Consider the following 13108-nt stretch of genomic DNA (forward strand, 5'->3'; position numbering starts at 1 on the left):
ACAAAACGTATGTACAATACGTTTGGATTATACACGTTCTAATAAATTTATAGTTAATCTGTGTACTATATTTGTGCCTTTGTGGAAGTGTAGTATGATTAAAGGTTCACAGGAAAAATTTGCAAGATACGGTCTTGTTTTAGGAGCATCCACAGTTATAAACAGAAACATCAATATATATTCCAAACATTTAATCATCCAAGGAGCATAATGCAACCACAACGAACATCACAACCAACATAATATGTCATGCAAAGTCCAAATAGTCCACAATGTTCATATAGTCCTAAATAGTTACAGAAAAGTAAATACAAAATCCATAATAGTTTATACTAACAGCTACCACATCTCTCACTACCTCCTACTCTTGTCCTTACCCTTGTGACCCAGAGCGCTGGTGCCTGGAGTGTAAGGGTCACGCGGACGGCGTCACCTAGTGCCTAGAGGCAGTGTAGGATGAGTCGAGGGAGCGTCATGGAGCTGAGAGGGGTCAAGCTCATTGTGCCTCTTGTCCACGTCATCGTCGTCGTCGTCGTCGTTGTCCTCATCCTCATCCCTGTCCCCTATAGCTACTTGACTAGAGGAACCCAAGCCTCCTCTTCCTACGGAAGGAACGTACACGTCTTGCGTTGTGTCTATCCTGCAACCACAACGACCAGCCGCATGGCGTAGATGATGTGACAGCCTCTGTTGTACAAAACTATGTTAACTGAAAGAATATAACATATTAATGATATGCTTGAAAGAATATTTTTAATCTTATGTCCAGGAAGCCAAGTATGTAGTCGGCATTGACTCTCGGCCGAACGCGCTCGATCTCTTCAACTGAGTATTTCAGTGTATTGCCCTACAACAAAGTTCTCAATAATAATACTTCTCAACAGATAGCATTAGGTTTTGTTTTCTTTTGTACAAGAATCTAACGTATTATAAGGGTTATACGGCTCGAAGGTTGCACTAACTACAATAGATAACTCCTAATGTCGGTCCAAGAATGCCTAATGTATTGTTATGCAACTTAACGTACAAAAATAAGACAATTGGCTTACCACTCTGTCCAAGATTGGTCCTGCCTCCACCTGCCTTCCTACATGAGTCGACTGGTCGTACGCCGTGTCTTCATCGTCGGAGGACTCGATGTCGGCGTAGTCAGCTTTGGTCCACTATAGCCTTAGCCTGCACCGTGTCGCACGCTGGTACCAAGCTTGGTACCGCCTGAACTCACGGTTCATGTGCGGCTCGTTGTTGTCGTCCATGTTGTCGTGCATCTCCTCCCATTCCTTAATGAAGGACTAGTGGTGCCTCTCCCAGTCAAAAATCTTCTTGTTCCTCTGACGATCCAACCTGCACGTATGTCATCGTTACATGAATCCATGTACGTGTCACCATATTAATAGAAATGGACCATCATCATAAGACATTTGAAATATCAAAACACTTACTTGTGTAAGTCAACGCCAGTCGAGAATAGAGCCATAGGCCAAAGCTGTCTCACTCCAAATTGGCGTGCAACCCTATCTGGCAGGTGGAACTCGACAGCATAGAAGCAGATTAGAGGGCACCTCATCCTATAGAAGTCATCCGGCCCCACAAATGTTGCTCAGCTGAAAAGGAAGTGTGTCCTCTCCACCATACGGCTCCCACTCCACTCCACCTACAACATGTCCAAATAAGATGTTAGATGGTATACTAATCCTTTTCAAAGCAGCATGGAAAATAAAATTACTTGCACTAGACGCCGTCAGCGTATGAGCTCGTTCGTGTACTCAATGTACACCCGGTCTATCCTCATGTGCGAAACCCTAACCTGGGTCCCAAAGGTACGCCCACGTCGGCTGGCGACTTGGAGGCTGACCTTGGAACCACATCACGATGATCTAGAACCTCTGGACGGCCAACTAGAAGACGAGCCCACATCCATAGCTGTAACAGGTACAACCGCATCCACCAAATGACAGGTTGGACGAAGACCGACGACACCCCTCGCATAGCTGTCGTGTATAGAAAACACAGGACTGTAGAGCCCCAGCTGTACTGACCCACCTGGTCCCAGTCACTGAGGCAGTGGATCCACGTCTAGGACGCACTGTCACCCTGGCGTTGGGAAAAGAGAACTCAGGCAAAAAGGTGTAGGATCCACGTCCGGCAGTAGTACCCAACCGTCTCCTTATCTGCCTCCTCGGGCACTATACGAACTCTGCACGTAGCCAGGAGATGGGAACTCCAGAAGTGCGAGCCCCTTGCTCGCCAAGCTCATGCCCAAGGAAGGCCTCCACTCGTGCTCTCCAGCCCACTGACCTGCACTGCCCCGGTGACTGGAGTTGCCATGAATCCTAGGCCTAGCATCTTCCTGATAGTCCTAGAGCGAGACTGTCATCTCCCTGAAAGGTAGGTGGAAGCCTGTGAGTCTCCAGCCGCCACCTATATTTAAGACAAAGCAAGATTACTTGTCCAAAAAGTCAATCACGATGAACAAATGCCCATGGATGAGGCAATGATTCACTTTAATACCTGTCTAACCAACGCAGTTTATCGCCGCTTGAGTTGAACTTGGGCAACCCACGACGAACCTAAAAGAGATGACATCCAGGCCAGCTCTTTATAGGAAAGGAGTGTACCTGTCGTCGTACCCGAATGTCCAAGACCCACTGTGGGTCCTAGGACAAAAGTGCGGAAGGTCCTGCATCGAATAAAACATAGTCTCCTATTACTTCACGAACACATGTACGAATAAAACTTATAGATTATTACCTGCCCTAGTGCAACGAGACGTTCTCGGTGGGTCGCCTCGTACGTCGGGTCGAGCAGGTGGAATTGCTCCATCCTACAAAAAAGTGAATGAATTAGAATTTCAATATACAATGAAACATGAACTTAGAAATGTAAGTAATTGACACAAATACAAGCATAAATTGAGACTTGCATAATTAAATATATGAATACGACAAATATAAAATAATAATATAAACCAATAGTCCTACCTCACTAATCTGTCAATGGCAACTTCATGAGTTATGGCCAAGTCCTACCGCACTTTTCGTACTCGTACTGGTCGGGATCAGTAACAAATGGAGTTCCTCTCCCACGCCTAATTCTTCCGGGTATCTGATCCATAACCATCCTATGCCTCGTCCTCTACCTTGATCCACGCTTGTTCCAATGGTAAGCTAGATCCGCAATGTACTTCGGCCCATCATATGGAGGCCACTCTCTAGGGTCCTAGAAAGGCACGAAGCGGGGGCTCCATGTGTTCATAAGCGTGTCGATACTGAACTTCGTGAGGTATCCTCCTCTTGATATTATAGTTACTGATGCCTAGCTGCTGCCACCAAATGAGAACATACAAAGTCTTCCTACAAACATCATTACAGAAATGAGGAAAGAATGAAAGAAATATATGTAAGGAATAGGGTAAGCTCCCAAAAATCATGCGGTTAAGACACTTACTCGGATGATTCTATGTCAAAGGGATCTCATAAGGAGGATCTGCCATGGAAAAAATGAGTCTGACAACCATCTCCAAATACCGCATTGGGGGTAGATTGAGCATCGGGAACCGTAGATGCAATCTGCATAGGCAGGTAACGTTCCGGAACAGGAGGGTCGATGTATGCCTGATGATCCATTGCTGGGGTAAACCCATGAGGGATGAGATCAACTAACACCCAACGCACAACCACGTCCAAACATTGCAGCTGACTCTTCATAGCCGATCTTACATAGTTCTCCCACTGATCTGCACAACCAATTGAGATCATTCGCCTGAAGATGTTCGGAGGACAACCTAGGTGCAGTACAACCATCAACTACAATGCCATCATCTCCAAGGCAATGTAGCTCCTCCCGAGCCCTTGCAACCCATGTCACTAAATGAAGGCCTATCATTGAATAGCACAGGCACGCTTTGCATGTCAAGAAACTCAATATATCCATAGCGATCGCTTCAACGGTGCCTCTATAATATATGGTCACTAGGTTGTCCATCTAATTCAAACAAGTAACGAAACACATGTCCTTTAGCCTAAATTAAACGATAGATAGTACCTAACAAGTACTTTCTAACTACAACTAAGTAATCAAGATAATAACTACGTATATATTTACAGTGTACTCACTAAATAGCTAGATTATATGTAGATAACTAAAAATGTAACTACATATTTAAGTAGCTATCTAACTATATCTATGTGCCTATGTGTTTATGTTTCTATCTATCTACATATATATCTCACTAGATCACTAACTAAATCAACTACATGAGTTATCACATTACTAATAAATAACAAATATCAACTAAGTAGGTACATTGCATATTCATAATTTTTACCTTTTCCGAGCCGGCGGACGATGGGCGTGGGTCAGGCCGAAGATCCGGGCTGGCGGTGGCGCGCGGCGAGCACGGTATGCCCGGGGCTACGCGCGGTGAGTTCGGCTTCGACGGGCACCGGCCTCGGGCCGACGATGGAGGGCAAGGCCGGCGAACGGCAGTGGAGGGCGGCGGAGGCGTCGTGGCGCGGCGCGGCGGCCAACCACGGGCGACAGCGCGGCGTGGCGAGGGGCGCGACGCGGGCGGGGGGCGGCCTCAGCGCGGCATGGGCGGGGGGGGGGGGGCGCGGCACGGCCTCCTCGCGGGCGCGTGCGCGGATCAGGCTCGGCCTCTCACGCGAGGGCGCGGCGTGGGGGGGGGGGGCGGCCTCTGCGCTGTCGCCTCTCGGGCTCGCGCTGCTCGCACGGCTCGCACGAGCGGCGACACGGCGCGGCGCGGGGGTGCGCGCGGGAGCGCGGTGCGGGCGAGGGCGCGGTGGCGAGGGCAGGGCGACGGCGTCGGCGGGGCTATGGGCGCGAGAGGAAGAAGAGAGGAAAGGCACGGCCCGGTAGATATTTCCGAGCTCGGCGCGGCGCAGTCACTCTGGCGCTGAGCCCCCTGGCAGTCATCGACCGTGCCCAGGAGCTCAGCGCCAGAGACTCTGGCACCGAGCTCGACGCCAGCATCAATGGCGCCTAGCTAAGGGTCCATTTCCTGAATTCTTTCCACCAGGGATCTATTTGTGAGAAACTTTTTAAAAAAAGGGCCAAATTGTAAAAAATTCCCCTCCCCCCGCTTGCATGCGCGGCTAGCCAGGCAGCCGGTGGAATCTTGTTTTTTTCAGCGCAATTTTGTATGACTTCGCGTACTGGGTGAAGTTGCTGTTGCTTTCCGTTTGGTTGCTGAGATGCTGGAGTGAGCGGCTCCTGGAAACGGGTGGAGTCTGGAGACGCTCCACCAAACGCCCCCGCTTGCATGCGCGGCTAGCCAGGCAGCCGGTGGAATCTTGTTTTTTCAGCGCATTTTGTATGACTTTCGCGTACTGGGTGAAGTTGCTGTTGCTTCCGTTTGGTTGCTGAGATGCTGGAGTGAAGCGGCTCCTGGAACGGGTGGAGTCTGGAGACGCTCCACCAAACGCATTCAAAATAGTTAGTACTCGTATACAACTATGCAAAATATAAATAAACTAATAAATAAACTAAAATATACGAGGGATCAGGGATCCCAATAAACAGCTCAATTTGGAAACCATCAATCAATTGATTAATATATCGCCCACGCCTACGCACGTGATATGTTTCGGGGGTCAATAGAGCCGCCCGAGCCATTTTACACGCCAGCCGGAGGCAGCGCTCCCGGCGGTCCGGCCATGGAGTCCGGCGGGTTCCTTTCCCGAACCGTTCCGTCCGTCGGCTCCGAAGCTGCCGACAGCCGCGGCGGCTGGCGCGCAGCGCGCTTCCTCCTAGGTAATCTTCAAGATCTTGATCACTTTAGAAGCTACTCCTACTAATCAGCTAACTCGGCATACCTTTGCGCAGCTGTCGGGTTCTTGGAGCGAATCGGATTCTACGGCGTGCAGGCGAACCTGATCATGTACCTGAACGGCCCTCTGGGCATGTCCACGGCGGCCGCTGCTGCCAGCGTGAACGCGTGGGCCGGGACGGTGCAGGTGCTGCCGCTTGTCGGCGCGCTCGCCGCGGACTCACGGCTGGGGCGGTACAGAGCGGTCCTAGCCGCTGGCGTGCTCTATCTGCTGGTCAGTCTTCCAAACACATTATTTGATTTTCTTTCTGGTCATTTGTACTGTAGAATCTTGCAGTATAGTACTATATTTCTACAAAAAAAAACGATGATTTTGACTGTGTACTGTATAGTATAACAGTTGTTTTGGGCCATTTGGATACTGGAGTGATGGTAACACAAGCCACAAGGCTTGCCTAAACTTTCGCCCTTAAGTACCATCGATCTTACCTTAGATTGATTCAATTTGGCCCTTAAGTAAGAGCAACTCCAACAGTTTTCCATCCCTCCTTCCCATACTTCATTTTTTGGCAAATTGAGAAAAAACAACCTCCAACAGTTTCCCATCCCTCCTCCCCATCTTTGGCAAGTTCGGAAAAACGCCTCCCCAGCGCGCATATATGCGCGCGGGATACGACTTCGCATTCGGGGCTCTTCGTTTGCTTAGCGGGGCTCTTCGTTCGCTTAGCGGGGCTCTTCGTTTTGTTAACGGGTTTTTTTATTTTACCAAGTCAAAAATGCCAAACTCTTGGAGATGGATTATTTTTTTACTTGGCATATAATTTTGGGAGTTGGCAAATCACAAGATTTGCCAAGTAAAATTTGACAAACTCTTGGAGATGCTCTAACATCCATTTGTTTTCGTACCTTAGGAAGCCAACTCTACTATGCAATCTGCGTTGTGCCCTGCCAAAACAGATCCCACATTCCCACACCCCTCGACGGTCGACGTTATAGCTAGTGCTGTCTATACTCTAGACTGACTGGCAACTGTTCATGCCGAGCTCTGCAAAAAAGTATGTCACGCTGATGCCGTGCTGTCCGCATATCCTTTTACGAGCAAAAGGTTTTTAGTCGGAAATCTCCAGTCCCTGTTTCTGAAACCTCTCCTACTGAAGATGTCACTCGCAGAACTCTGTTGGGCAGACGCCCTCCTACATGATGACATGACATCGGTTACTAAACTCAAACTGCAACGATGATCGACAGAGCTTGGGAATGCTGACGGTCTCATCCACGCTGCAAACACCGCAGCCTCACGCCGGGAGCTCCCCCTCCCCTTCATCTGCCCGGCTCGTCTTGTTCTACATCGCGCTCTACCTGCTGGCGCTGGCGCAGGGCTTCCACCGTCCGTGCGCGGAGGCGCTCGGCGCGGACCAGTTCGCTACGACGAGCGAGGCCGAGGGCGACCGGAGTGCGCCGGCCGCGTCCCGGAGCTCCTACTTCAACTGGTTCCATTTCTCCATATCATGGGGCTACGCCATCGCCACCGCGGCCCTGAGCTACGTTGAGGACAACCTCGGCTGGGCCATCGGGTTCGCCGCGTGCTGGGCCACGATGGTGTTATATCTTGCATTCTTCTTGCTTGGCACACGAACTTATCGTGCCGAAAAACCCGTCAGCGGCAGATCGTTCACTGAAATCGCGTGGGATTGGGCGGCCAGGGTCCTCCATCGCAAAGATGCCACCGACGATACCACCGCCGAACGGTGAGCATGAACGTTTGCTTACGTTCTCTTGCAATTAATGTGACATAAAGGTCTCATCATAATGTACATTCTTGACTTATGTAGGCTTGTAGCTCCAGAACGTGAGGATGAAAGTAAAGGGCTCGTCGCCAAGCTGCTCCCGATATGGGTGACGAGCCTAGTCTTCGCGGCCATCTACTCGCAACTCTACACCCTGTTCACCAAGCAGAGCAGCACGCTGGACCGGCGCCTCGGCGGTGCCACGGGCCCCGTCGTGCCGCCCGCGGCTCTCCAGGTCTTCGTCAGCGTCACCATGATCGCCGTGCTCCCAGTCTACGACCGCGTGCTGGTGCCGCTCGTGAGGCGCTTCACGAGGCACCACGCGGGCATCACGCCGCTCCAGCGCATCGGCGCCGGCATGGCCATGTCCGGCGTCACCATGGTCGTCGCGGCGGTGGTCGAGGGCAGGCGGCTCCGCGTGGCCAGGGACGCGGGCCTGGTGGACCGGCCGGACGTGGCGCTGCCGATGAGCCTGTGGTGGGTGGTGCCTCAGTACGTCATGATCGGTGTCTCGACCGTGCTCGCTGAGATCGGGCTCGAGGAGTTCTTCTACGACCAAGTACCCGACGCGATGCGAAGCGTCGGGCTCGCGCTGTCCCTCAGCGCCATGGGCGTCGGGAGCTATGCAGCAGCTTGCTTGTTTCGGTGATCGATTGGGCAACGAGGAACTGGGGCGCCGAGAGCTGGTTCTCCGATAACCTCAATCGAGCACACCTCGACTACTTCTACTGGCTCCTGGCAGGGCTCGCCGCTTTCGAGGTGGCCGCGTTCTTGCATTTTGCAAGCAGATACGTCTACAGAAAAGTCTAGCTATGAAGCTACAATTCAGATCTTTGAGCAAGCACACTGAACCAGAAAGATTTATAGGCACCGAATAGAGACCTACATGAACGAATTCTTGTACAAATGTATTCTGAGTAGAACGTATGTAATCAAGCAGTTCTAGGGCTTGTTCGGCTGGTATTAAAGCCGTCTGATAAGCTGGTTGAAGCTGTTTTGCTGTGAGAGAAAAATATTATAGATTATAGCTGATAAGCCAAGCGAACAGGCCCCTAGTATCTAATAAAGAGTATGACAAAAGACTAACTTGCTCCTAACTAATTAATTAATTTGGTTGTCAATTTGTTCAATTTTCTAGTAATTCATAGTTTATAAAGTCATGCAGGTATGTTAATGATTTTGGCTACCAATTATACGAGTCATTTTGCATAATATGGTGTTTAAAAGGTATGCATAAATAGGATTTAAAAGGTATACATACATAAATATGGCCCCAAAGGGAGTCCATAAGGGGTTGGTGTAATATGTTTCAAATGTAACTCGCTTCCTTCTGCTGCTCCTCATTTTGTAGTGCAGGACTCAGTCCTCGAGCTAAAAGTCTTCCACTACGAACTAGCTTCGGCATCTATGGTTAATATATCAGGCGGGGACTTTAGCCTCCATCGCTTCTTCCAAAAAAAAAGTGTGACAGCTTAGTGTCAGTTTCTTAGTGCCGGTAACAGTAGATAGAGGGGCAAAGCTACATGTGTAGTGATGTTTGCACATGCACGTCCTGTAAAATGCAAGATTAATATAAATGGTCTAAAATTTTACCATATTTGCATAGTAGCTGTCCATGGGCTCATAAAGTATTTTCTGCTTGATGCACGTGTCGATTAGCATACAACAACACCAGCGCCAAACAATCAGCCAAATGTGCTTAGCAGGTTAGATATACTAACAAAATTACGTGATACCCGTGTGAAGGCACAATAATTTCATACCTGCAAGTAAACTCTCTCGCAAGCACATCAAACAGAGAGAAATAAAAAGAAAGATGCTGACAAAATTCCGTATATATTATTATATTTGCCATATGATATCTGGATTTTGAATGGGACATTGCATTTGAAAGCTAAGATCGTGTTTGGTAGGGAACTATATTATTAGATAAATAAACGTTTCAGATTTAAATTTGGATTCTTTCTCAAAGCAGACTGAATTCATATCCTGCAATGAACAGAATAGACCAATATGCCGTTATTGATATCTTAAAGCTGATAGCAATTCTTCTTCATTCCACTATGTTCTTTTGAGCTGGTTCGTATTTGAACAACATTTCATGTTTTGTCACCTCGTTCGTTGAGAACTTGAGATCGCCAATTCGCCATGGCTTGGGAAGCAGCAGCTAGCTAACTGAATTATTGCGATTCCGTCGAGGAACGGATGCGTTTCACCAATCTAAACGCACACTGAATAATAAAAAAAAAACAGAGAGCGAACGAGTGACGACTGATCGGATCCAGACAGATCAACCACGCCGCAGCACGAGGGACGCTGACAGCGATATGACATTAGACGCGCGTCCTTTTTGTTCCTCGGATCAGGGGAAGACGCCTCCACCTCCACCTCCGGAGGCGCAGCAATGGAGTCCGGTGAGCTCCTGCACCGACCCGGGCCGTCCGTCGGCTCCAAACCCGACGGCCGAGGGGGCTGGCGCGCGGCGTCCTATCTCATCGGTAAATCCCGCAGACCTTGATTCGCTTTTGTATATCACTGTCACGCGAAACTAACTTGCTCTGCCTTAACCGTGGCTCTGCAGTGGTCGGGCTCTTGGAGCGTATCGGGTTCTACGGCGTGCAGGGCAACCTTATTATGTTCCTGACCGGCCCGCTCGGCATGCCCACGGCGTCAGCGGCCGCCGGCGTCAACGCATGGGCTGGGACCGTACAGGTGCTGCCTCTCGTCGGCGCGCTCGCCGCCGACTCGCGGCTCGGACCGTACCGAGCGATCCTAGCCGCCAGCGTGCTCTATCTGCTGGTTAGTGCTTTTGGATGACTGCACTAGTTCGCTCTTTTTTTCGTGCTGATCTCAATCCATGTACGAGGTGTCACTGACGACTGACGTTCTGGCTGGAGTAGCATAGTGACTAGTGAGACCCAACTTTTCAAATCTTGAAAAATATAAATTTTGCAATGTCTGACACTGTTTCCGAGCTGCAACGACGACAGAGCTTGGGAATGCTGACGGCCTCATCCGTGCTGCAAACAGCGCGGCCTCACCCAGCGAGATCTGCTTCTGGGCCGTCGACGTCAACTGCCCACCTCGCCTTCATCTACGTCTCACTCTACCTGCTGGCACTGGCATAGGGCTTTCCACAGGCCGTGCGCGGAGGCCCTCGCCGCGGACCAGTTCACGCCGAGCGACGGCAACCCCAGCCCGCGCGTGTCCCGGAGCTCCTTCTTCAACTGGTTCCACTTCTTCATTTCTTGGGGCTACGCGACGTCCACGACGGTGCTGAACTACCTCGAGGACAACGCCGGCTGGGCCATCGGCTTCGGCACGTGCTGGGCCACGATGGTGCTGTGCCTCGCCGTCTTCTTGCTCGGCGCGCGGACGTATCGCAGTACCGAGCAACCCGTCGACGACGGCAGCCCGCTCATCGCGACCATGAGCGCATGGGCCGCGAGGTTCTTCAGATGCAAGGACGCCACTAGCACGGAGCGGTGATTCGCGTCGGAAATGAGAGATATTTTTGTTTCTCCATACAGAATTAGTTTCTTCGCAGGCCCGGTCCTGGCGGGGGTCGAGCAGTGCCCCCGCACTGGGCCCTCGGATCCTTGGGGCCCTCCCAGGAATCTAAAGGCAGCGTTGGTTTGGCTGTCAGGCACGTTGCCAGTTTAATTTGCGACACGTTCAACCTTGTGGCATCGTTTCACTTAATGCTCGAGTTGTAGCCTATACTTGTATAATCTCAGCTTCTATACATGTGCTTGTGCAACGTGACGTGATCCACGTGACTTTGTCAATAGACTATTAATTCCTACTTCCTCTGTCCCACATTATAAGACGTTTTGTCAATTCTATATTCATACCTTTTACTATGTATCTAGACATAATATATCTAGATGCATAGTAAAAGTTATGAATCTAAAAAAGCTAAAATGTCTTATAATTTAAACGAAGTACCTTTTATCGTTTACTCAGTCTCACTATTTGTTACTTCGTCCATCCTAAAATAAGTATATACCCTATTAATCAAGGAGTCAAATATTTTTAAGTTTGATCAAATATATATACACAATAATACTAATATTTATTATGTGCAATAAGCATTATTACATTAGTTGTGCATTATATATTTATAATAAACTATTTTAAGATACAAATATTGATATTATTTTATAGTTAAATTTAAAAGTTTGACTCTCTGAGAAGCGCGATGTGTGTTTATTTTAAGACAGAATGAGAATATGTTAAATACCAAACTAAAACACCGTGATCGATCCCCTGCACGTACGGATTGGCGCACAAAATTACATAATCATTTTTTACCTATAAATATTAAATTGCTTGATAATTTTATATGTGTTTATTGGTAACATTTCATATGCATATTTTCCCTTTATTTCAATTTTTAAGGGGCCTTCGTCTATGATTTCGCTCTAGGCCCTTAAACCCTCAGGACCGGCCCTGGCGGTGAGCATCCGTGAACTTCTGCAATCTCATGTGCCCACCTCAGCGCCTTAGTGCAGGGTGCCCTCCATTTGTGCAGGCTTCTGAACAGAGAGCCTGACGAAGGCAAAGGGCTCTGGGCTAAGCTGCTCCCAGTATGGCTGAGTGGCATGGTCTACGCATCCCTCACCTCGCAAGTTTACACGCTGTTCACCAAACAAGGCAGCACACTGGACCGGCGCGTCGGCTCGGGAGGCCTGACCGTGTCAGCCGCCGCGCTCCAGTGCCTAGTCAGCTTCACATTCGTCACCATGCTCCCGATCTACGACCGCGCCTTCGTGCCCGTGGCAAGGCGCGTCACGGGGCACCACGCGGGCGTCACCACTCTCCAGCGCATCGGCCCCGGCATCGCCATGTCCTGCGTCGCCATGGTCGTCGCGGCGCTCGTGGAAGGCAGGCGGCTCCGCGTGGCCAGGGACGCGGGCGTGGTGGGCTCCGCCGGACGTGGCGTGCCGATGAGCCTGTGGTGGGTGGTGCCTCAGTACGTCCTGATGGGCTTGGCGGAGGTGCTGGCCGATATCGGGCTGGAGGAGTTCTTCTACGACCAGGTGCCCGACGCTGAGCGCGTCTGGCTCGCGCTGAGCCTGAGCGCTCTGGGCGCGGGGAGCTACGCCAGTGGCATGCTCGTGTCGGCGGTCGACTGGGCGACCAGGGGCGGCAGCGGGGAGAGCTGGATCTCTGACAACCTCAACCGGGCGCACCGCGGCTACTTCTACTGGCTCCTGGCGGGGCTCGCCGCTCTAGATGTAGCCGTGTTCTTGTACTTTTCGAAGCGATTTGTGTACAGGAGCAAGGGCGAGCTGTGATTAATTCATATACTTGCATTTTGTGAGAAGAAAAAAACAGAAACGATTTGGTTTTATAGATTGCACATCATAATGCATAAGCGATGAAAGGAATATAAATGACTGTGATTTCAGTTTCTCGATGTCCGTTTTGTAATTCAAACTGACAATCATGAAGACTTGTTCGGTTAATCCCCAATCTCCCTCATCTCTGAAAGTGTCAATCCGCTCAGCCTATACCGTAATGTCCTCGG

General features: G+C 50.0%; 1 pseudogene; it reads left to right on the forward strand.

Moving 5' to 3' along the window:
* The first annotated feature begins 5510 nt into the window (after window positions 1-5510).
* LOC136455388 (uncharacterized) lies at window positions 5511-12875 on the forward strand (annotated as a pseudogene).
* The last annotated feature ends 233 nt before the right edge of the window (window positions 12876-13108 follow it).

This window comes from Miscanthus floridulus, chromosome 5, assembly GCF_019320115.1.
Source record: "Miscanthus floridulus cultivar M001 chromosome 5, ASM1932011v1, whole genome shotgun sequence".
Classification (NCBI taxonomy): Eukaryota; Viridiplantae; Streptophyta; class Magnoliopsida; order Poales; family Poaceae; genus Miscanthus; species Miscanthus floridulus.